Source organism: Triticum urartu, chromosome 3A, assembly GCF_056163025.1.
Source record: "Triticum urartu cultivar PI428250 chromosome 3A, HENAU_Tu73, whole genome shotgun sequence".
In the NCBI taxonomy this organism is placed as follows: Eukaryota; Viridiplantae; Streptophyta; class Magnoliopsida; order Poales; family Poaceae; genus Triticum; species Triticum urartu.
In genome coordinates this window covers 162,419,779-162,445,449 of record NC_141875.1, presented here as the reverse complement: position 1 = coordinate 162,445,449, position 25,671 = coordinate 162,419,779, and the positions used below count along the sequence as shown (strand labels likewise).

Here is a 25,671-nt window from a genome sequence, read left to right as displayed (position 1 = left end):
GGTATTTGATCTGAGTCTGGCTACTAGCCTATACGCACTAACCAACTACGCGGGGACAGTTATGGGCACTCGACGTCGTGGTATCAGCCGAAGCCTTCGTGACGTCAGCGACTGAGCGGCGCGCACCAGGTTGGACTGGAACGCCTGCTCTTGTATAAGGGAGGCTAGGTCTGCTCACCGGCCGCGTACGCAACGTGCAGGTGTGCAATGGGCGATAGGCCCAGACCCCTGCGCACATAGGATTTAGACCGACGTGTTGACCTCTCTGTTGTGCCTAGGTAGGGCTGCGACGTGTTGATCTTCCGAGGCCGGGCATGACCCAGACAAGTGTGTCCGGACAAAGGGGATCGAGCGTGTTGGGAAATGTGGTGCACCCCTGCAGGGAAGTTAATCTATTCGAATAGCCGTGATCTTCGGTAACAGGACGACTTGGAGTTGTACCTTGACCTTATGACAACTATAATCGGATACTTAATAAAACACACCCTTCCAAGTGCCCGATACAACCCGGTGATCGCTCTCTAACAGGGCGACGAGGGGAGGATCGCTGGGTAGGATTATGCTATGCGATGCTACTTGGTGAACTTACTATCTACTCTCTTCTTCTGCTGCAAGATGGAGGTTGCCAGAAGTGTAGTCTTCGACAGGACTAGCTATCCCCCTCTTATTCTGGCATTATGCAGTTCAGTCCACATACGTTACCCCTTTTCCATTTGATACCAATGCATACATATGTAGTGTAGCTCCTTGCTTGCGAGTACTTTGGATGAGTACTCACGGTTGCTTTGCTCCCCCTTTCCCCTTTCTATTTCCGATTGCTGCGACCAGACGATGGAGCCCAGGAGCCAGACGCCACCATCGACGATGACTCCTACTACAATGGAGGTGCCTACTACTACGTGCAGCCCGCTGACGACGACCAGGAGTAGTTTAGGAGGATCCCAGGCAGGAGGCTTGCGCCTCTTTCGATATGTATCCCAGTTTATGCTAGCCGTCTTAAGGCAAACTTGTTTAACTTATGTCTGTACTCGGATATTGTTGCTTCCGCTGACTCGTCTATGATCGAGCTCTTGTATTCAAGCCCTCGAGGCCCCTGGCTTGTAATATGATGCTTGTATGACTTATTTTATTTGTAGAGTTGCGTTGTGATATCTTCCCGTGAGTCCCTGATCTTAATCGTACACGTTTGCGTGTATGATTAGTGTACGGTCAAATCGGGGCGTCACACTTGGTTCTCCTATTGGTTCGATAACCTTGGTTTCATATCTGAGGGAAATACCTACCGCCGATGTGCTGCATCATCCCTTCCTCTTTGGGGGAAAAACCGGGCGACATCATTCCCCGGTGGAATCGCTCCATTGGAGGGCAAAACTGCTCCTGCCCAAGTTCCGCCTCGAGATGGCGGCGCTCCGTCCCGAAAGTCCTATCTTTATTTTTTCTAGGTCAAAATGACTTATATACCAGAAGATGGGAACCGAAGGTGGGCTGAGGAGGGCATTACCCACCAGGGCACGCCTGGGCTGCCTAGAGCGCCTAGGTGGGTTGTGCCCACCTGGTGGGCCCCCTATAGTACTTATTTGCTCCAATAATTCTTATATATTCCATAAAAATTCTCCGTGAAGTTTCAGCTCATTTGGAGTTGTGCAGAATAGGCCTGATGTAGCTTTTTCAGGTCCAGATTTCCAGCTATCGGAATTCTCCCTCTTTGTGTGAACCTTGCATATTATGAGAGAAAAGGCATTAGAAAGACTCTAAAAAGCATTATTATGCATAAAAACATTATACATAACAATAGGTAAAGATGATGCAAAATGGATGTATCAGCTGTGGTCGTCCATGTCGTCGGTCTCCTTAGAGGCGTAGTCTAGCATGTCGGTTAAGTCCTTGATAGTGGCTACTAAGTGGGTGGTGGGTGGGACGTAAAATTCCCTATGGCCCGCCTCAAGGCCCTGTTGAGCATAAGCCAAGGATGGGTCATCCAAGATAGTCATCATCTGGCTCCGGTCTAGTGCCTCGTTAATCAGGGCGAGACTAGCCGGGTCAGAGCATGAGGTTTCTTCAGAGTCGACCTCCAGTGTGATGGTGAGGCGAGGGGTGAGTCCAGCCAAGGTCGACTCCTGGTCTTCGGATGCCAAACTTATGTCAAGGCTCAAAGCCGGGTTCGTCGTAAGGAGGGAGAGTCTAGCCGGGGTTGACACCCGGTCTTCAGACGCGATGGTCATATCTAGGCTCGAAGCCGGGTGCGAGGTGAGAGCCGATCCAGAGATCGGATCAGGAAGATGTCCAAAAGTCGATGCTTTAGGGTCCGTAGGCACCTTAGACGAGGTCGAAAAGCCGGTGAAGATCAGATCACCCCAAGCATCAGCGACATATTCTAGGTTACCAAACCTGATTTGATACTGAGGGGCGAAACCATCGACCAGGTCAAGATGACCGGTCGAGTTGGCGTGCAAAATGATGCTGCCGAACGCGAAAAGCTATCTGGGGATGAAAACGTCCCCGATATTGATTCCATCTCCGATGATCAGGCGAGCCATCGATCCTTCAGTGATCCAACAGGGGAACTCTCTAAGAGGGACAAGGGACAAAGGACACGATATTTTCCCAGGTTCGGGCCCTCTCTAAGAGGTAAAACCCTACGTCTTGCTTGATTATATTGAAGTGTATATGAGGATTACAGAGTCGATCTACCACAAGATCAGATGAACTAAATCCCTAGGCGAGTAGGATGATGGTTGTTGTTCTAGCCTCTAAGGACTAAACCCTCTGATTTATATAGACACCAGGGGTATTAGGCTTACACATGGTCAGTTACAAGGAAGGAATAAACATGTCGATTCTTCTTATCTTGACTTGGAGGACACACCAAGGCACCAAAGGCTTCCTGCACGGATACGAAGTCTCCCAATAGTTCGGTCTTCTAGTAGTTCATAGTGCGGCCCTCCTGTCCGGCCCATGAGAGTTAGGCCAGCAGCCCGAGGACCCCCCAATCTAGGACTCCCTCAACCCCCTACCTAAGATCTACCGGATATAGCTCCGACATTGGCCCATGTAGGAGAACTTCAAAACTCCTACCCTCTATCAAGACATTTATTCGATGAAACAGATCTCGTGATAGGATCTTCCGCCATGACTTTAGATCTGGCCGAGGACTCTCAAGTGATCACCACCCAAGAGCTGGTTTCACACCCGCCATGGGATAAAGATCACATGTGTTCGGACCCAACCTGGAGCTCAGATCTGAAGACTCACTACTATAACACAGTCAACATGGCCGCACGGTCTGCCCCAAGGATAACATTAAGTCAACCTCAGGAGGATCTTCATGCGAAGCCGATGTCATATTGGCCCAGGATTAAAATTTCTCTCCAACCCACCGCCATGTCGCATACTTCCCCCAATAACTCAGGGCCAATCGACGTCTGGAATTTGGCTTTTGTCGTACAAAAACCAAAGGAGACCGTGTGGCAGTTCTGGTTGAGATTCTTGTCTATAAAAAAATCCCAGATTGCTGCGGCGTAGAGGCCTTAGCAGCGTTTTGATATAATTGCCACGAAAGAGGAATCACAAATACCATGGCTCGGAAACACGTTAGTGAAGGAAATATACCCTAGAGGCAATAATAAAATTATTATTTTACATTTCCTTGTCTATTATATATAAAAAACGCTTAACGAGATAACTAGAAAAAAGAGAATTAGTCTAGAAAATCCTACAATAATTAGAAACATCTAGCCATCAATTTAAACTGATTAGACAACCATAGCCAATGGATTAAAAGGTAAAGAAATTACCCACCATTTCCCTTGATAAATTATCTCACCCACGTCATCTACTAAAAAAGTCTCGCCCACGTTAAAAATATTAGAAACATCTAGCCATGAATTTAAACTGATTAGGCGACCATAGCCAATGGATTAGAAGGTAAAGAAATTACCCAGCATTGCCCTTGATAAGTTATCTCACCTACGTCATCTACTAAAAAATCTCGCCCACGTTAAAATATTACCAAGGCAACATAGTTTTCGTGTAAGATCTCTCCTCTCTCATTAAGAAAAAAAAATGATGCCCGCTAAAGAAAAGGATTATTAGTTTTAAGTTAAAAAAACAACCCCCACACCTCATAGCTATTCGCTCAATCTTTTCCATCTCTTCTTTCTCTCAAACGTGAAACAGAGGGAGCCAGGGAGGCGACCGGGGACAACCACAACCGTAACCCAGGCCAGGAACGCCGTCGACGAAGGCTATCACCGGAGACCGAAGAAGACGACCAGGTACACCGGCGACTCCCTTCTTCCACATCCCATTGATATGACGCCCCTCCCCAAACCCTAGGATGTAGATTGGTTACTGTCCATTGTCCCCATTACTTCTATCAAGATTTTCCCATCCCATCTCAATTTCCAACATAGGATGTTCAAAGATTGATTGAGTAACTTAGTTTCATAGAAAACCATTTAGATTGAAGATAAATTACAGATTGGTTGTAGATAACTATGAATGAACTACAGATGTACAACTCTCACTAGCCGCTTGCTGAATATGACTGTGTTTTGTTCTTTTTATATATGTTGCCAATCAGTTGTGAGGATCCCTAATGTGGAGCTCCAAGGAAGCGGTACATGAATCGCCGTTCATTCAGAACAAAAAAAATATTTGTTCAAGTGTAACTGAAAGTTGCATTTTCAGGAAACAAACCTATATAATAGTGAGTTATGGTCCTGCTCATTACGGTTTCTTCAAAGCACCATATTTAGTGGTCACCTTGAAATCAATGACAGCTTAATTATTTTTCTGAATATCTTTGTTTTGATACATATAGGTTGGTGTAACTTCAAGCTTTAGAATTTCAATACATTATTAGGTTATTCAAGGAACTAATATAATTACTCTCATGACCAGCTACAAATTTATCTAAAATACTACTTAATTTCCACATGAGAAGTGCTTCTCTACTTGCTTGTAGCTGAGTGACTAAATGTAGTTCAATGAAGAAATCTCAATGTGATCTGTGTGCGGTGCACTTTGCAAAAAAAGAAAAAAATTCTTATCTAATTTCCACATGAGTAGAGCTTCACTGCAAAATTTATATAGTCCTTATGCTTCCTAATTGAACCACACGCGGACCAGGACTCCAGGAGCAAACTGATTGATGACGGTCGCCGCCGACTTCTGCTACAAAAAATCCCAAGGTTTTGTTTCTTGAATCTTCCTGAACGATCAATTAACCTACCTTGTGCACAGAGGTACATGTAACTCGGCTTCAGGTCCTAGCCAAATCAGTCCTACTGTGCAGCATAGGTAACAACACACGTACAGCTGCAGCCGAAGGAGTTATGTGATATGTGGAGTACGTACAAATGGAGGCAACAGTGGGAGATGGAGCAAAATAAGATTAGAAACCATGTTCCAGTGTGTCACTATATTGATTCGGCATTTGGTAAGTATGTGTCCGCTGGTGTTACAATAATGCTAGAGTGTGCAAAAAATTATGCCATTATGATCGTGATTTCAGTGCAAGAATTTTGTTGCCGGTGATATGCATGTTAGATAAGCTTTTGGACACTAGCCTACTGAAAACCAAGGTGCCAAATCAATGATTGTTCATCAAATAAAACCCATGTTTATATGTATACCTTTGAGTTAATTTCACTCACGGACCTGTATAACATTCTATAGTTGCTGCAGCTATGCGCCTGGACATTAAAATTTATTATGTCTTTAATGGTAGGAAAGTATATAGTCTGTAATAACCGAAATGATAGAGAAGGGGTCCCGAATCTTTTGTTAGTTGGATTCGCAGTAGTGTTACACCCACCATGTTAGGTTCCAGGATTCAAGATGAGGTGGAGGTCCAAGTGAGAGTGCAAACATGTTTCTGCGGTCACCTAAATTTTCTTAGTATCTAGAGATTTTGTATTCTCTCTGATGTTCTTTGAACTCATGATGTCCAAGATTGCCCGTTCGATATGAATTAGAAAAGAATGAATGTACTAATTCGGTTGTTCCCTAGGTTCCTTGCCACCTAGAGGAGCTGTAGAATTTTACTTGTGGGGCAAAAAGTAGACATGTGATGATTTGAGTTATAAAACATAGAAGGATTTGGCTTTCATACTAGGTTGTTTACTACCATGAGGAGCTCCAGAGGCTTAACAAAAGCACTTAGCTTAAAGTTGTGGTTTCCGATTCTTGTGTCTGAGACATGGCACATGAATTTCAGTGACCATTATTTGCAGGAAATCAGTGAGATGTTTGTGTAGTACTATCTTCATATTAATTTGTTAACAAGACTATTCTTAGAGGTGTAGTTAATAACATTGGCCATCATAGCTGCATCAGTAATAATGTTTTCCATAGCATTTTCTTCACAATATTATTTTTTTGTACTCTTTTAGCTGCACCTTAAATTCATCTAATATCTAAAATACATGTACATGACCCCATTGAATGTTGGTGTGATGTAGTTGCAAACAATGGTTATCACAGCCTCATAGGTGTGTCATCTAGATGTTTGTCTTATATGTAGTAGTGTGTATTCTCTCACTCTTTTCAAGTATTCTCCCTCTAAACAAGTGACACGATGCTAAAAAGTTTCTTCAGCTCAGAGTATTAGTAAGTAAATACTCTTTTGTATGTATATATTATATAGCTTTAAAGGATTTTTTATTTGATATATATTTTACTGTTTAAACAGCCTTGGAAGAGCCCTTGATTTATTTGGGAAAAGAAAGTGGATGCACCATGTGAGTTATTTGGAACCTTGATGTAGCAAATTAATACATAAATGACCTTTAGCAGAGCTCATCTATTTAATATAAAAAGTAAATGATGGGTTAACTAGAAAAAAGAAAATACCTTAGAAATTATAACAAAAAATAGAAACATCTAGCATTAATTTAATAACTTGGGAAACCACAGCCAATAGATCTCAACAATTACCTATTAACGTTACAAATGAAAGAAAATTACCCACCTATGCCATTACTATTTTCCTACCATACATATGTGCATAAACAAAATCAATCAAAGGTTGCCTGCTATTGCAGCCGGGAAAAAGGGCACTAGAAAAAACAGAAAGAGAACTCCTTGTGAAAAAAGGGAAAGAAAGCTGCAGGCTATACATCCTCCTGTGGCCGCCATGTCCAATCTATATGCGCCTGCCATGTCCGATCTGTATGCCCTTGACATGTCCTCCCTTCTTCATGAGTTTGATCTGCCTATCCTCCTTCTCCATGAGTTTGATCTGCCTTGACCTATTCACTAATCTGCAAATAGGAGTAATCTACAAAAAGTTGACCTATCTTCCGCCAAAAATCATCAACTACCGTGGTTCCGAACGATGTTGTGTATGGGCTTCAGTTGTCCGTACACACCAGGTAAGAAAATCGCTTCATGCCATCACGGCTGAAAGCAAGCTCTAGGTATTGGTAACTAATAATGTCTTCTGATTCCTCTATGTATAATATTAATTGTCTCCAAATTTATTTAATCATTGGATTAATCCTTTGTTTTCTTACACATTGCCCATGCAGGGGAGACCAATCAATCAACTAAATAGAAGAGTTGTGCTCATAATGGCTTGCATGCAACCATAATATGCATGGAACATGTACGCATTCATTTTTTATTTAATTAGATCACGCGTCAGTTGCATTTGTGTTCCACTCTGATTTATCTATAATAGCCTATATCTCTATTCTGGGCAAAAATAATAGTATATATGTCTATATGACTGTGTTACACCATGGTGTTTCTGTCATTATCTATATCTCTATAACAAGTACCCTCTCCACATGAAGAAACTCACTATTTTCGACCTATATGAAGTCGAGCAGACACTTTCGTTGGTCATGTAAGAGGCACCGAAAGAATCAGATCTGCTTTTGTAGATTACTGGATAGCTCAAGGTAGATACACAACGAAACAGTTGTTCAATAGTACATATATAGTTGAATTAATTGTCCAGTACATTGGAACCATAAGTACTTGTCGGCGTTCTGGAAACGGGGGTCCCTAGACTTGCCTGCCTGCGGTCTGCGGCGTGGCTCAAAGGAGGCCCGGCACGGCCCATCTTCACCAACACAAGACTCAAGACCCTTGCGAGGGGCCAAGCCTCGCGGGGCGGACGACGTGGAGCTTCCTCAGGCGCGGCCTCGTCAGGCTGGCTCACGAGGAGGCGGAGAAATCAAGGCGGGGTACCTCGCGAGGTGCCTGTGACGCAAGCCATGACGACTCAGGGCGCCAGGCGGGTGTCAGCCCGCGCAGTGTCCTTCTTTCCTCTTTGGTGCAAAGGGAGCAAGCGCAGCCGCAGAGTACCGAGGCATCAGGCAAAGGTTGCCATTTCGGTGCAACGAGACCAAGACCAGGAGGACTACGAGACGGAGGTCACCGTGGAGCCCAAGACGGCGTCATCACCAGAGCTTTGTGCAGGCGAAGACTACTTTTGTCAGGATAGCTGATACTTGCTGTCTTCCTTCAAATTAGCCCGTCGTTGTTGGCTCCCTTCCCGCTCAATATTTGAGAAGAGGACCAGGGCCTCTATAAATAGGACCAGCCGCCCACAGAGCAAAGGTGTGATGGGTTGGAAAAAAGGAAGGGGAGGCTCGATAGAGAAGTTGGAAGCATAGAGAGAGAGAGAGAAAAGTGGCTGAACTCCTCCCAGCAGTTCATTGCCCCAGCCAATAACAGACCCTCGCAAGGCTGTTCTTCCTTATATTGTTCATCATCATCAGCCCCAAGAGGCAATCCACCCACCACACACTGGAGTAGGGTATTACACCACAACGGTGGCCCGAACCAGTATAAACCTTGTGTCTCTTGCGCAGTTCTTTCAGTAGTTTAGGTCCTTGCGAGACGGAGAGGTAGAAGACGTAATCTTCGCGCGCACCCCAGAGTTCGAACCTTAAGGGTCTGCCGGAACCGAAATTCGACATTTGGCGCGCCAGGTAGGGGTGCGCCGAAATTCGTCTTCCACCACTCCATGCCCCGTCGCGTCGTCATCACCATGCCCGGCGACCAGGAGGGCAACCCTGACCCATGGGCTGCGTGGCCCGCCCGCGCGGAACCGCCCGCCTCGGGCGACCCCGTGCCCCAGGCAGCTCGCGGTCCGCAGGGCGCTGCGGGCCGCGGGCGACGCGGACAGACTTCGACAACTCTTAACCGCGGCAGGCACGGTCGGCAGTAAGGGTCTCCAATCACGCCGCGACCACGACACCATACACTCGCCGGGAGCAGGCGAACTCGAGGGCAGCGCTCACGGTGGCCCGAGAGCTGCTGCGGTGCAGGCTGCTCGAGGGCGGCCACGATGTGCTGCTGGAGCGAGTGGCGGGGCTCCTGGGCTTCGCCGCCTCGGGGGCTCACCCCTTCTCCACCCAGCTCCCATCTCAAGCCCAGGGCGACCCGCGCGGGGGCTCCGCGCGCGCCCGCGGGCTCCAAGGCTACTTCGACGCCCGCGAAGCTGTCAGCACCGGACCGGCGGCGGAGCTGCCCCCGCCCCCGGCTCGCGAAGGACTCAACGCGACCCGCGGCCCCAGTGGGCGGCCGCGCTGCCACCCCGCAGTGGGCGTGACAGGCGGGACCGCGTGGCATGCGGGGCATTACGGCGTGGCATTCGGGATGACAGCGCCGGAGGAATACGTGCCCCTCATGATGGACCAAGGACACCCCCACGAGAACGGACAAGGCTCGCTCCTCAGCCCAAGCTGGGGGGACGAGGCACTAGAAGCCGAGCCTTTCCAGGAGCCCCGGAACGGTCCCACTGGCCACGCTGGAGGCAACGATTATCGGGCACCGCTAATTCTTCAGGAGCAGGTATACGCTAACCATGGATCGCAGGAGGTGCAGGTAGCCGCAGCAAGCAGCTGCCCCGCTCCCACAGTCTCCTACTCCTCGGGAGGAGGGCGCAGGGGGCTGCAGGAGAGGGGCCGAGATCCGACATCACCACCGCGGCGTTCGGAGCAAGGTGTCCTCAGGAGGTAGGCCCTCCGCTGGGGAGGTGCCTCAGGGCCTGCCCCTGGCGGAGGACCCGTGGTCGTCAGGGGGAACCGCTGGCGACCGCTCTATCCCATCGGGCGGCGTCCTGGGTTTCGGTCGTTGCTGATGGCACTAGAGTGTGGCGCAAGGCGGGGCCCTCGTCTGGCGATATGAAGCAATGCCAGTACCTGTGAAGAAGGTCCGGTGCCTGTGAAGCTCGCCGCCCCGTGACACTCTCACGTAATAATGAGTGGGGCTGTACACGCCCCGGAGTCTCAGGGGTGCCGGCCTCAGGCCCTGGGGTTCCCTCCCACGCCCAGTGGACAGCACTTAGCTCCACGCTGGTGAGAAGACGCTCAAGACTAGATTAGGTGCCGGACGCGGCCTTTTGTCTGCTTTCATTGCCTTTCCCTTTGGCTGTATCTTTTCCCCCACTGGATTTAAGTTGGATTCGAATTTGAGATTTGCGTGTGTTCGGAGAAGGGGTGATTATTCTCGTTCGAGCCATTTCTCGCGTTCTGGTTACCGCTTCGCCACACCTGCCTCCCCTCGCGAGCCCCTCGTGAGTCGGGTCAGGCCTGGCTCGTGCGCAACCCAAACTGCCGCTGTTGCTCCCTCTCGGGAGGATTCTCGGGTGCCTGTGGAGGTTGTCCTGTTTGGAAAAGGCCCAGAGCCTGTGAAGCAAGGCAAGTGCCTGTGAAGCTATTGCGTTTTGGAAAAGGCCCAGAGCCTGTGAAGCAAGGCAAGTGCCTGTGAAGCTATTGCGTTTTGGAAAAGGTCCAGAGCCTGTGAAGCAAGGCAAGTGCCTGTGAAGCTATTGCGTTTTGGAAAAGGCCCAGAGCCTGTGAAGCAAGGCAAGTGCCTGTGAAGCTATTGCGTTTTGAAAAAGGCCTAGAGTCTGTGAAGCAAGGCAAGTGCCTGTGAAGCTATTGCGTTTTGGAAAAGGCCCAGAGCCTGTGAAGAAGTCAAACGCCTGTGAAGCTGTCGCGTTCAGGAAAAGGCCTAGAGCCTGTGAAGAAGGCAAATGCCTGTGAAGCTGTCGCGTTCAGGAAAAGGCCCAGGGCCTGTGAAGAAGGCAAATGCCTGTGAAGCCGTCGTATTTTGGAAAAGGCCCAGAGAGCCTGTGAAGAAGGCAAACGCCTGTGAAGCTGTCGCGTTCAGGAAAAGGCCCAGAGCATGTGAAGAAGGCAAATGCCTGTGAAGCTGTCGCGTTCAGGAAAAGGCCCAGGGCCTGTGAAGAAGGCAAATGCCCGTGAAGCCGTCGCATTTGGGAAAAGGCCCGGAGTCTGTGAAAAAGGCCAACGCCTGTGAAGCTCCCCGCCGGCGACACTCTCATATCCTACGGATTCAACTAAAGAACACCCAAGACGTCACGCCCTCCCACAGGCTACTTCGGGGCTTGCGCGAAACAAAGGTAAACCAGCCAACCACTAGGCGCGGGCGCTCGTGCAATATGACAATTACCAATACGATGAACACAGGTTTTACATGAGGGGCTTCCCCTCCCAAAATGCTCTCACAACCATCAGGTCAAAAACCTGAGTTTTATTCATGCAGGATAAAAAGACAGGAGTGATACACACTCAGTCGGACCAATCCTCCAATGCGTCCTCGGAAGCACCTCCCGAGCCGTCGCTGGCGTCGCCGAACTCGCCATCGTTGTCTGCATCGCCACCAGCGGCGTCAGGGCCGTTCGCCGCACCGCCCTCGTCAGCAGCCACGATCACGTCGTCATCGTCCGAAGCGAAGGCCCTGACAAGGGCGTCCACGTTGTCTTCCACCCAGTGCGCCAGATCGCCTCGGACGGCCTGGGGAACCGGGGCGATGACGGCGTCAAAATCGAAGTGGGAATCCATGTTCAGAAGATTACTGAAGACACGGGAAAAGGCGCGCCCGAGCAGGGCGCGGCTCCTCTCTTCCACCAACCTGTCAGCCCTGGCCGACCGCGCCTCCAGCTGCGTCACCACGGCGGTGAAGAACTGAAGGTTGCCAGCATAGTTGGCTGTGTGCAGCTCGCCAACAGCCGCCTCGCAGATGTTGCCCAAGGCTGCGCTAGCTCTCTCCCGGAGCGTGGCGAGCATGGGGCCGTGCACGTGCTCCAGGACCTGCCGCTGACATATCTCATCCGCGTTCTGGTGCGTGACGTCCTCAGCCTCCTCCACCCTCTGACGAAGACGGAGCATCTCGGCCTGGGAGGCGGTTAACTCCCCTTGCGCTATCTCAAGAGCGGCCCGGGAGGCGTCGGCCAGCCGCGTCGCCTCCTCCCGCTTGACTCTCAAGGCTGCGGTCCTCCCTTCAGTTTCGACCCGGATCAACTCCAGCCTCCCCTCGATCTCGCGCTCGAGGTCTTGGCGCGCCATCGCCACCCGACGTCTGACCTCTTCCAAGACACGAGCTTCTCGTGCGGCGACATCGTCCTCTGCTTGTGTCACCAAGCGCTCCCTCGTCTCCAGCCGCTTGTACTCGCGGGTGCGTTCGGCAGCTTCCAGTGTCAACGCTTCTTCACGCTTCTGGAGCTCAGCTGGGTCGCCAGAGGCCACCCGCATCGACGCAAGGGCCGACTCGCGCAGCTCCACTTGCTCCTCTAGTGAGTGGCACCAGGCCAGGAGCTCCCGAGCCTGCTCCTCCGCCGCCTCTTGCCGTCGGTCAGCTCTCCGGGCCTCCTCGGCAGCCTGGGATCGGGCCACCCGAGAGGCCTCTAGCGACGCCTTCGCCTCTTCATCGTCAAGATCACGCTGATGGCGCGCGAGGGCGATGGCGGCCTCCAGCTCGCGCCTCCCTGCAGCCAGGCGCAGGCCCTCGGCCTCCAGGCGCGCGTCTTCGTCAGCAAGTTCCTCCCCAAGCAGGTTCACCGCGTCAGTCGCCCTTCGAAGGAACCCTCGGCGGCGAGCGCGGCGCTCCCGGGCGCGCTCGAGCACGTCTTCCACACCATCATCTGCCCCAAGCACGCGCCGGGGGCCATGAATCATCGTTCCCCCTCCGGGCAGGGGGCTGGGGGCTGCCACCCTCGCGACGGCCGGGCGCGCCGCACCAGAAGTCCATCCTGGAGCCAGCCTGTCTCCAGATGAAGGGCGCGGGGGCGCCTCAACCAGTCGCAACCCGCGACCAGATGAGAAGCCCACGGCAGGCTGGCTATGCCTCGAGAGGGCCCGCGAAGGAAAATCGGGGGGAATGAAGGGCCGCGGTGCACCTCGGGATGGTCCTCCCCTTCAATCGCCATCACCACAAGGGCAGAGCTGCTCGGAGCACTTGAGGACGGTAGAGGGGGCGAAGCCAAAGGAGGCGGCACCTCGGCTACTTTCGCGAGCTCGGCCGGAAGGGGCCTGCGGAGCAAGGATCAGTGAAAGCAACAAGAGGATCAGGAGCCAGAAAGGGAGAAGACTCACTCGTCAGTGGTGAAGTACTTCCTGCGCTTCAGCACGCGACAAGGGAAGTCATCACCCAGGGCCTCCCTTTTCCTCCGGAGGGCCTCAAAGTCCACGCGGAAGCGGCCCAAGAGAAGAGCGTAAGGATCAACCTGCGACAAAGACGGAGCATCAGAGCGATCCGCGTCAGGGGCGTCTGCCTGGCGCGTGCCGCCCAGCACCTCGGCAGAAGACGCGGCTGGGGCCTCCGAGGCCTCATCCCCGGGCGCTGGGAGCGGCTGCTTGCCACCCTCAGCCTCAGCGGCACGGGTCCCAGGAGCTGTCCCCTCGAGAGCATCACCCGACGCTGTCACCTCATCGGGAGCCCCTCGGCCTCCGGCGCCTCCTGCCCCCTGCTCCGCCACTTGAGGAGGAGTCGCTTTAGCCGATTGGAAGGGCAGTCACCACTACTGGATTCTCACGAGGTCCCTGGGGGCCGGCGGGGCGCAGCCCCCACTCATCAAAGACGGGCATCTGCTTCACGAAGTCGACCCTACTCTGGCAGAGATACAGCAGGACCCCTCCTTGCCGGACGCTGCCGGGGTTGGGGTCCCCGGCCAAGGTCAAGAGCGTCGACTTCAGCACCTCAGGAGCCAGGTCCTCTTCCTGGAGCCTCATGCTATCCTCGCGCCCACGGAAGGCCCACATCCGGCGAGAGTGGCGTTGAAGGGGAGCAACACGGCATAACAGAAACTCCTTCATCACCTTGGGCGCTGTCACGCCAAGCTTCCTCAGGAGCGTGAAGCGGCGCCAGACGAAGACGAGCCGGGGGCTGTCGAGCGTCTCCTGGCCCCAACCCGAATTGGGGACAGCAGGCGAGGTCGGCTCCAATAGCAGGGGGCTGGGCACCCCCACGTCCACATACAACCACCGCTCGCGGAACCCAACCGCGGGCAGGGGGAGCTTGAAGTCAATCCCAGAGGCCGCAGTCTCAGGCTCGGCAGTGAAGCTCACGCACGCCCAGCATTGGGTAGGGTCGACGAGATGCAGCGAGAAGAAGTGGCGCAGCAAGGCAACTGAAGGAGGGATACCCACCATGGCTTCGCAAACGAAGGCGAAGACCGAAAAGAGGGTGATGGACTCAGGACTTAGGTGCATCATGTGGATCTGATAATGGGAGAGTACGGCATTGAAGAAATTGGAAAAGGGGGGAACCAGACCCGCCCACAGGGCGTCGTCAAAACATGGGACCTCGGTAGCTATCCTGTCGATGGAGAAGTGGGGCGCGGGCCAGGCCGTCGTCCTCCGCACTCATTGAAGATGGTGGCCAGAGCCAAGCTGACCTTGCCCAGGCACTCTCGATCGAGTATGGTCGGCCGGCCGACGGCGGGGGCCACCGATGGTGGCACACAAGACGGAGGCATGGGTTTCTTCCCTCTCTCCTTCGTCGAAGCCATGGTGATGGGAAGGAGGGGGAAGATTCGAGATTGGATTGGAAGCGGGAGCTGGCGTTCGAAGGGAGGAAGAACAGGGGACGCTCGAGTAACAGGAAGGGGAGCGGCTGTGTACAACTACAAGTCCGCCTAGCAGGGCGCAGAATAAGGGGGCGTGGGAAACAGTGCCGCCCACGTCCAATCAACCGCCATGCAGCGCCCAAGGCCGCTGTCGGCATTCTAGGAACGGGGGTCCCCAGACTTGCCTGCCTGCGGCCTGCGTCGTGGATCAAAGGGGGCCCAGCACGGCCCATCTTCATCAACACAAGACTCAAGACCCTCGTAAGAGGCCAAGCCTCGCGGAGCGGACGACGTGGAGCTTCCTCAGGCGCGGCCTCGTCAGGCTGGCTCACGAGGAGGCGGAGAAATCAAGGCGGGGTACCTCGCGAGGTGCCCGTGATGCAAGCCATGACGACTCAGGGCGTCAGGCGGGTGCCAGCCCGCGCAGCGTCCTCCTTTCCTCTTTGGTGCAAAGGGAACAAGCGCAGCCGCGGAGTACCGAGGCATCAGGCAAAGGTTGCCATTTCGGTGCAACGAGACCAAGACCAGGAGGACTACGAGACGGAGGTCACCGTGAAGCCCAAGACGGCGTCATCACCAGAGCTTTGTGCAGGCGAAGACTACTTTTGTCAGGATAGCTGATACTTGCTGTCCCCCTTCAAATTAGCCCGCCATTGTTGGCTCCCTTCCCGCTCAATATTTGGGAAGAGAATCAGGGCCTTTATAAATAGGACCAGCCGCCCACAGAGCAAAGGGGTGAGTGTTGGAGGAAGGAAAAAAGGAAAGGGAAAAAGGAAAGGGAGGCTCGATAGAGAGGTTGGAAGTATAGAGAGAGAGAGAAAGGTGGCTGAACTCCTTCCAGCAGTTCATTGCTCCAACCAAGAGCAGACCCTCGCGAGGCTGTTCTTCCTTGTATTATTCATCATCTTCAGCCCCAAGAGGCAATCCACCCACCACACACTGAAGTAGGGTATTACACCACAACGGTGGCCCGAACCAGTATAAACCTTGTGTCTCTTGCGCAGTTCTTTCAGTAGTTTAGGTCCTTGCGAGACGGAGAGGTAGAAGACGTAATCTTCGCGCGCACCCCAGAGTTTGAACCTTAAGGGTCTGTCGGAACCCGAAATCCGACATTTGGCGCGCCAGGTAGGGGTGCGCCGGAGTTCGTCTTGTACCGCACCGTTCTCCTCCGACCGTCGCGTCCATGTCCGACGCTCGTCGGGCCTGCGTCGAGTGTCGGGCCGCCATCGCTTCCCGCGTCGCCCAGACGGCGCCCATCGGCGGACGTCCTCATCGTTCCCCGTCACCTGCCATCAACGCCGCCACCGGCCCGGCGGGGGGCGAGCAGCAAGCGTCGTCTCAGCATCCATCCGTGCGGCAAGACGGCCGCACCGCTACTCCATCGCTCACACCAGCCGGTTCTTCGTCCCGCGCGCTCCGCGCATCCTTGGAGGCTCGACCTGCGCTCATCACGGCAAACGAGCTCCTGCGCTACCGTCCCGTCGACGACGTCTACGAAGAGTGGCTCGACCGCGTCGCCGAGCTCGTCCGCGCCGCGGGGGGCTCTCCCACGCCGTCCGTTCCGCCGCGCCGCACCCTGCCCCGTGCGGGCAACGAAGCTCCGGGGGCGTACCAGCCGCCTCCTCTCCAAGAAGACGCCATGGCTCCATGGCGCGTGGCCCCTGGGCGGAACCCGCTCTGTCAGGTGCCAGCGCAGCAAGAACGGAGCTGCCAAGAAGTCCCTCGCCCGCAAGGAGCTGCCCGGGCGCTCCCTGCTCCGGCACGCCAAGACCCCGCACTGCTCCTAGCTGCAGCGCGTGGGGACCCTCAAGACCGAGCTCTCCACCAGCCGAAGCCTTTCGTGGCCACCGCAGGCTGCCGTGCCTACACCACCGAGCTGCGTAGCGTCGCGTGGCCCGGCAAGTTCAAGCTAGACCTGCCTCCTCGTTACGACGGCATGACTGACCCTACAGAGTTCCTCCAGCTCTATGAGCTGGGCATCGAAGCTGCCAGCGGGGACGAGAAGGTCATGGCGAACTGGTTCCCCATGGCGCTCAAGGAAGGAGCTCGCACCTGGCTCCTGAATCTGGCTCCAGGCACGATCTCTTCCTGGGACCAGATGCGCACCCGCTTCATCGCCAACTTCCAAGGCACTCGCGACCGACCACCCGCCGTGAGCGACATGCGCCGCATCAAGCAACAACCCGGAAAGACCCTGCAAAAGTACATCCAGCGCTTCAACAGCGCGCGCCTCAAGATCCCCAAGGTGTTCGAGGAGGCCATCATCTCGGCCTTCTTCGATGGTGTGCGCGACGTCAAGATGAAGGAGGAGCTGTCGATGCATGAAGACCTGTGCACCTCCCTGGAGCTGTTCAACTTGGCGACCAAGTGCGCCAGGGCTGAGGAGGGACGCCTCTCCCTCCTCGAGCTGCCTGTCGCAGACCCAGAAGAGAAGAAGCCCAAGGCCAAGGACGTGAAGCGCAAGGGGGCTGCCGTGCTCGCGGCAGAACCAGACACCAAGCGGGGCAAAGATCTGCCCGAGTCCTCCAGGGGCGGCCGGTACTGTGTGTACCACGACCTCCACACCCACAACACCAACGAATGCTAAGAACTCCGCGCCGTGCGAGAAGGATCGGCCGTCGTCCCGAACGCGCCGATCGGGGCTACGGCCGAGGAGGAGGAAGAAACGCAGGACGCTGGGAAGACCGCGACCCGCGCCAAGGATGGCGCGATCAACCCCGCGAGGATCGCTGGCGAGACCTGCCTCGCGAGGGGGACTGGAGGGATCAGCCTCGTGAGGATCGCCCACAGGGCAACGCAGGCCTCCCTCCACTGCCGCCTCAGCCAAGGAGAAACGGGGACCCCCATAGAGACGAAGGGGCTGGGGGCTTCCAGGAGTCACGCGCAATCGCCTGCATCCTGGGCGGAGCTCAAGCCCCAGCCTCACAACGCATCTTCAAGCAGTTTGCCCGCGAAGTGAATGCAGTCCTCCCCAGGCTTGAAGCAACGCGCCCTCTCAGGTGGTCGGCCTGCTCCATCACATTTAGCTCAGCGGATCAACTCAAGTGCGCAGCCACAGCCGGGGTCCTCCCGATGCTTTGCTCCCTAGTCATCAGCAATGTACTGGTTACCAGGACCCTCATCGACGGTGGGGCAGGGCTCAATGTCCTGTCCGTGGAAACGTTCAACAATCTCCAAGTGCCCTACGACCAGCTTCAGCCAACCAAGCCCTTCTCCGGAGTCACCGACGGCTCCATGGTCCCGATTGGGCAGGTTTGCCTCCCTGTCACCTTCGGGGCACGCAACAACTACCGCACCGAGCTCATCGACTTTGACGTCGCCCACATCCGCCTGCCGTACAACGCCATCCTCGGGTACCCAGCGCTGGCCAAGTTCATGGCCGTAACTCACCATGGCTACAACGTCCTCAAGATGCCAGGAAGTGGCGGAGTCATCACGGTGCCCTGTGAAGAGAAGGATGCGGTGTGTTCCCTGGAGCGAGCCTTTCAGGCCGCATCATTGGAAGACCCGGATCGCGGAAGCAGGAGGCTTCCCGAGACCACCCCCAAGAGGAAGACATCGTCCGGACCAGCTCCTCGGGAGGCGGGCCCCTCAGGGCCCGCATCTGCCCAGGGGGAACCTCCTTCCATCGCATAGGAAAGCGCGCCCGGCGCCCTCCTCAGGCAGGGCTCGGGGGCTCTCCCCTGGAGGGTCACCGACCTGGCCAAGGTCACGAGGGAGGCGCTTGGGCACCACGTGGAGGCGTGTCACGAAGCACGTTTCCCTCAAGAAGGAGCAGGGCAAGGAAGGTCAGACCCGCAGGAGTTCGTCGACAAGGCCATTCAAGAACTACAGGAATCAAGAATCATGAGAGGTTGCCGCCGTCTACCGGCTGTGGCTCCCCATCCAGGAGGGGATGGTAGGCTGCGCGTCTGCATCGACGTACCAGGGCTCAACCAAGTCGCTACGATGGAGCGCCTCTGGCCCTCGCGAGTGGGGCGCTGCGGGGGTCCGCCCCACAGCTACGTTCGCATGCCTTACGGCTTGCCGAGCGCGGTTGCAACGTGTCAGCGCCTCATGAGGGGCATCATGGAGGCTCAAGAAGACAGGCGATCCGCAGCCTTGGCGGAGATGGAGATGATTCGCGAAGAGCTACCAGTGCCTCCGGAGCCACCCGAGGCCCCTGGGCCTGGGGGCTCGTGAGGATCGGCTTCCGCAGCCCACCGAGTCTGCTGCACCAACACCCCTTCGCCCTCGACACCTTCAGGTGACATCTTATAAGTTTCATTTCCAGCTGGGAGCGCCCTCCCAGGGCTGCATCGTTCCCAGGCCGCGTGGGTCCGTCCCTGCGGTATGTATCCCTTTTATTTCATGTCGATAGCTTGCTTTGTTGGGGGCGCCCCTCGGGCTGTATCATCCCCAAGTCGCTCGGGCCAGGCCCAGCGGCATGTATCTCCCTTGCGTTTATTTCCGGCTATGCATTTGCCTGTCATGCTTGATTACTTGATGCCTGTCCACGGCACCTCTTCTTCTCCATGTCAACCACTTGCACGTTAAAGGGGGTACCTGAGCATCGCGACTCAGGGCTCTTACTGGCTCTCCAGCCCTCACCCTCTGGCCATGTCCATGGCATCGCGACCTAGCATACCAGCGACGGCTGAGACAAGCTCGAGGGCCGGGACCCGAGGACGTAGAGTGCCGGCATCTAACCAAATTTGCGGGAACACAGCACAAGATAAGGCCCAGTGTCAGGCGCAACCCGCCTAGAGGTAGGGCCCCGTGAGTCCCGCGCTGGCTCACGGGTGCCCAGATACACCTCACCTAGCCCTACCGTGCCGGCCACGTGTCAGGGCGGGGCTGTACACGCCCCGGGGGCTCCTTCCGGAGGGGAGCCCCCTCCCACGTACCAGTGGAAGCACCATGCTCCGCGCTGGCTGACGACACTGCCGAGGAGCGGCTATGCCCGTACACATGCGGAAGCGCTATGCTCCGCGCTGGTGATAAACAACTGAGGGTGGCCCCCGGGCCGCATCAACCTCAGGGAGCCCTGAGCTCAGTGTCTAGCCTCATCGCAACGCCTCCCCTCGGGAGCGCCGCGCGAGGGGGCTGGGCACGGGGGCTGCGCCTGGGTCACGCCCAGACGTACGCCGCCCAGCCAGGCCCCTCGGGCCTGGTTCGCCGCGCGTCTCTCCCCGAGCGGAGCCAAGGTATGAAGGCCGTTTGAGCGTCAAGGGGGACCCCTGAGCATCGTGACTCAGGCGCCTAACTGGTCTCGTAGCCCCTCACTCCCTAGTTCCGAAAGGCTAGTGCTGGGTGAGGCACGCGCGGGGCCGGGCTCTGCAGACGTAGAACGGTGGTCCCACTTGCATCTCACCTCATCACTTGCTGTTTGCGCGTCAAGGGGGACTCCTGAGCATCATGACTCAGGAGCCTAACTGGCTCCATAGCCCCTCACTCCTTTGGTCCCGTCCTGATTTCCGGTCGGGGCTAATGCTGTGTGAGGTACGCGCGGAGTCGGGCTCTGCAGACGTAAAACGGAAGATCTACCTACATCACACCTCCCTACTTGTTGTTCGTGCGCCAAGGGGGACTCCTGAGCATCGCGACTCAGGAGCCTAACTGTCTCCGTAGCCCCTCACTCCTTTGGTTCCGTCCTGGTTTCCGGTCGGGGCTAATGCTGGGTGAGGTACGCGTGGGGCCGGGCTCTGCCGGCGTAGAACACAAGCAAGTAGGGAAGAAAAGCATAAAATCCAAGGAATTTAAAAGCAAATATTACAGTCCATACTGTCGTCTCAATACCAAATGCGAGTTTAAACGCCTCCCCGAGGCATGATGCATGTGCAGGAATTAAAAGCAGGACAGGAGCAGTAGCGGAGTCACTCGACGGCGGTAGAGCAGCGTGGGTGGCCCCGCCTCATGGAGCAGCAGGACCGGCAGCATCCTGCTTCGACTTGGTACTGAAGGCTCGGAACTTCCCCAGCAGAGCCTCCGCGCGACCCTTCACGGCCTCGGCAGCGGCGGCAACACCCTCGCCGCTTACTGGCTCCAACAGGCTGTCGAGGTCGGCGCTGGGGTCGCGAAGGTAGATGTGGGTGAAGACCCGCGTCAGCGCAGCGGAAGACAGGACACGCGCCTCGGCCTCGGCCGTGGGGCCAAGGCCAAGGGTGACATCCTCAAGAGCATGAATCAGGAAGGGAAGCAGCTTGGCGGGGCCGTCCTCGGCGCCGGCCAGCGGGCTCTCCAGGCCACTGGCGTAGAGCATCTTCAGCGAAGCACGAGCCTTCTTCTCCATGTCTGCGAAGGCCAACCGCCGGCCTCCACGACCGCAGGTAATCATGACACGATTTGCATGCAGGGACTTGTCCAACCCGCGCGATCACCGAGGCGCCGTGGGGAAGCGGAGACGCCCACGTTCAATCGACCGCCACGCGGCGCCCAAGGCCGCAGGCTGTTAGGGCCCGCGGCGCTTCGCCCTTGCTCTTTCGCCTCTCAGCACGGCCAAGTCCGGGCGCGCCTTGGGCTCGGGGGCTACTATCGGCGTTCTGGGAACGGGGGTCCCCAGACTTGCCTGCCTGCGGCCTGCGGCGTGGCTCAAAGGGGGCCCAGCACAGCCCATCTTCATCAACACAAGACTCAAGACCCTCACGAGGGGCCAAGCTTCGCGGGGCGGACGACGTGGAGCTTCCTCAGGCGCGGCCTCGTCAGGCTGGCTCACGAGGAGGCGGAGAAATCAAGGCGGGGTACCTCGCGAGGTGCCCGTGACGCAAGCCATGACGACTCAGGGCGCCAGGCGGGTGCCAGCCCGCGCAGCGTCCTCCTTTCCTCTTTGGTGCAAAGGGAACAAGCGCTGCCGCGGAGTATCGAGACATCAGGCAAAGGTTGCCATTTTGGTGCAACGAGACCAAGACCAGGAGGACTACGAGACGGAGGTCACCGTGGAGCCCAAGACGGCGTCATCACCAGAGCTTTGTGCAGGCGAAGACTACTTTTGTCAGGATAGCTGATACTTGCTGTCCTCCTTCAAATTAGCTCGCCGTTGTTGGCTCCCTTCCCGCTCAATATTTGGGAAGAGGATCAGGGCCTCTATAAATAGGACCAGCCGCCCACATAGCAAAGGTGTGATGGGTTGGAAAAAAGGAAGGGGAGGCTCGATAGAGAAGTTGGAAGCATATATATAAAGAGAGAGAAAGGTGGCTGAACTCCTCCCAGCAGTTCATTGCCCCAGCCAAGAACAGACCCTCGCGAGGCTGTTCTTTCTTGTATTGTTCATCATCATCAGCCCCAAGAGGCAATCCACCCACCACACACTGAAGTAGGGTATTACACCACAACGGTGGCCCGAACCAGTATAAACCTTGTGTCTCTTGCGCAGTTTTTTCAGCAGTTTAGGTCCTTGCGAGACGGAGAGGTAGAAGACGTAATCTTCGCGCGCACCCCAGAGTTCGAACTTTAAGGGTCTACCGGAACCCGAAATCCGATAGTACTGTCCTGGTGTGGTCAATGCTCTAATGCATGGTCGATCAATTAGGTGGAAAAATACATTTGTTGATTCATATGTATATTTCGCTTTGTTAATGTTTCAATAATAAGAGTTTCTTTGTGTGTTAATTATCTGAAAATGGGACCACAAATATACAGGAGGTGCCGACATTGTAAGATTGGTGTTCGTAGATTACTGGACATGTAAGGTAGACAAGCGCGCTCTCTGGCTCTGTCTTAATCCAACTATTTTGTCATATTAGTTCATTGTAAGTATTCATATTAGTAGATGCCTTCCAAAAATGCTTTTCTTGGGTCATTTCCTTTCCTCAGTAGTAGTATGTCATTTTGTATTTCGTTTTCAATTCCACGCTTTCTGATGATGTATTTCTTCCATCGCCAGCATTCAGAATCCACACTGGAAAGCTACCAGACTTGATGGATCAGTCGAAGCAATCGACTACTTGCATCTAGCAACATGATACTCACACTGATCGGTTTTAATTGCGCCTGTTTCCATGTTTTCCACTACATGAATGAGCAGTCCAAGCGCTGGCATGCCTCCGCCGTTTCACCTAATAGGGCATCATGTGCCCATACAAAGTAGAAACTAACGTCACAAGAGGTAGTTTTTATCTTGATGGTGGGTAATTGTTTCGTCTCTACTCCCACAAATCCTTTTGGTAACTATATGCAATCCTTCTCACAAGTCCTTCGCCGCCACATGATCAGGTGCAACACCAAGAGCAAAAAAGTTGGTTGCCGGACATGTGGTTTTATAAGCTGCAGCCGCCGGGGAAGGCCAATGACGATGTACCCCTACAAGCAAATACATAGTCAAGAAATTTTTTCGGAGAAGACCAATGTTGATGTGCCAGGGCAAGAAGTACAGATAGTCTAGGTTACCTTTTTCTTTGGAGAAATTGAGTTGATTATGAACTTCTACTTGTAGCTCATTTCTTTATAAAATTTACCTATGGATCAAGCAGAGTAAGAGACCACACACACTGATCCGTGAGCAATATTTCAATTTATGACCCGGAATTGTGCAATATAGTATTAGTCTCTACCAATGTATCTAGATATTATTATTTTTTGCTTCTGAAGCATGTGCTTCTATGGTCCTTTCTGTGGCATTAAATTGATGTTAGTACATTCATATAATCCTTTCATAAATATACGAAACACACCATTAACTATAAAGACAAAGATGAGGTCCTGATATTTTTAAAATATGGAAGATAGACTCTCCGAGACCGTTTGAATTGGTGATTTTTTGCAAAAGAATTGAAGGACTACAATTATAGTATAGTGGTGCTTTAAAATTCATATACACCTAACAGAAATTCTCTTTTGTGTTTCACAATTCTTTTTTCAACATTTATTTATTCATTTTTTCATGGAATTTAGCATGCCACAAAATCCTAAATCTTGATGCAATAAAAGTTATGAAAACTTCAAGATCCGCCAATGTAGCAATCTCACGTATAAAAGTTTTTCATCCGGAAAATACACCAGTGACATTTTCCCGTCATCACCCGCAACTTCACCGAAGCGCCATGATAAAAAAAAATTGACGATACCACTTCTGTTGTCACATAAGATCGCATTTTAGGTGATGAACCAAAAAATGTCACTGATGGTCATTTTTGGTGACGGCCCATAATGTCACCTATGATAGCCCAATCTGTCACCTATGATCTTTTGGGCGACGATAATCCATCACCGGTGATTGGTCCACGGGTTTGACCAGTCAAAGATTATGATAGGTGGGGCAAGTTGTTGCTTACGTGGTTGTTTCCATGGGGGTCCCCCATGGGTTTTATCGCTGACAACCCCGTTAGTAATAAGTAGTGTGTCAGTTTTGACCGGCCAATGTTGCTGACATATTGGCCCAGAAGATGCTGACATGGCTACTTACATGTGGGTTCGGACGGTGCTGACATGGCTGATACTTCTCCAACGTATCTATAATTTTTGATTGTTCCATGCTATTATATTATATATTTTGGATGTTTTATATGCATTAATATGCTATTTTATATTATTTTTGGGACCAACTTATTAACCCAGAGCCTAGTGCAAGTTTATGTTTTTCCTTGTTTTTGAGTTTCGCAGAAAAGGAATATCAAACGGAGTCCAAACGGAGTAAAACTTTACGATGATGTTTCTTGGACCAGAAGACACCTGTAGGACTTGAGAACCAAGTCAGAAGAGTCCCGAGGCGACGACAAGGGTGGAGGGCGCGCCCCTACCTTGTGGGTCCCTTGGAGCTCCTCTAACCCTATTCTTTGGCCTATAAATTCCCAAATATTCTCGAACCACCAGAAGCGTCCACCAAAATACTTTTCCGCCACCGTAACCTTCTGTTCCCGTGATATCCCATCTCGGGGCCTTTTCCGGCATCCTGTCGGAGGGGGATTCGATCACGGAGGGCTTCTACATCAACTCTATTGCCCTTCCGATGAAGCGTGAGTAGTTCACCACAAACCTACGGGTGCATAGCTAGTAGCTAGATGGCTTCTTCTCTCTCTTTGATTCTCCATGCATGTTCTCCTCGATGTTCTTGGAGATCTATCCGATGTAATCTTCTTCTGCGGTGTGTTTGTCGAGATCCGATGAATTATGGATTTATGATCAGCTTATCTATGAATATTATTTGAATCTTCTCTAAATTCTTATATGCATGATTTAATATATTTGTATTTCTCTTCGAATTATCGGTTTGGTTTGGCCAACTAGATTGGTTTTTCTTGCAATGGGAGAGGTGCTTAGTTTTGGGTTCAATCTTGCGTGATTTCACCCAGTGACAAAGTAGGGGTAGTGAGACACGTATTGCATTGTTGCCATCGAGGATAAAAATATTGGGTTTTCGTCACATACTTGAGTTTATCCCTCTACATAATGTCATCTTACTTAAGGCATTACTCCATTCTTTATGAACTTAATACTCTATATGCATGCTGGATAGCGGTCGATGTGTGGAGTAATAGTAGTAGATGCAAAATCGTTTTGGTCTACTTGACACAGACGTGATGCCTATGTTCATAATCATTGCCTTGGATATCGTCATAACTTTGCGCTTTTCTATCAATTGCTCGACAATAATTTGTTCACCCACCATATTATTTGCCTTCATGAGAGAAGCCTCTAGTGAAACCTATGGCCCCCGGGTCTATTTTCCTTATTATATTTTCAGATCTATATATCAAAAATACCAAAAATACCTTGCTGCAATTTATTCACTTTTATTTACTTTTACGTTTTTAGTAATCTTTTCTATCTATCTCTATCAGATCTCACCTTTGCAAGTGACCGTGAAGGGATTGACAACCCCTTTTCCGCGTTGGGGGCAAGTGTTTGATTGTTTGTGTAGATGCATA

At 53.2% G+C, this 25,671-nt stretch overlaps 1 long non-coding RNA gene across 15 annotated transcripts; it reads left to right on the top strand.

The window, feature by feature from the left end:
• The first annotated feature begins 4,119 nt into the window (after positions 1 to 4,119).
• On the top strand, positions 4,120 to 23,357 carry LOC147979039 (uncharacterized). 15 transcript variants are annotated; one of them, XR_015618479.1, is made up of 7 exons: positions 4,120 to 4,274; positions 5,131 to 5,440; positions 6,695 to 6,743; positions 7,047 to 7,609; positions 22,448 to 22,497; positions 22,692 to 22,931; positions 23,021 to 23,357. It is a non-coding gene; the product is annotated as an uncharacterized LOC147979039 (long non-coding RNA). The 15 variants fall into 15 exon arrangements; XR_015618477.1 differs by having other exon boundaries at positions 5,131 to 6,612; XR_015618480.1 differs by having other exon boundaries at positions 5,131 to 7,173; positions 7,276 to 7,376; positions 7,533 to 7,609.
• The last annotated feature ends 2,314 nt before the right edge of the window (positions 23,358 to 25,671 follow it).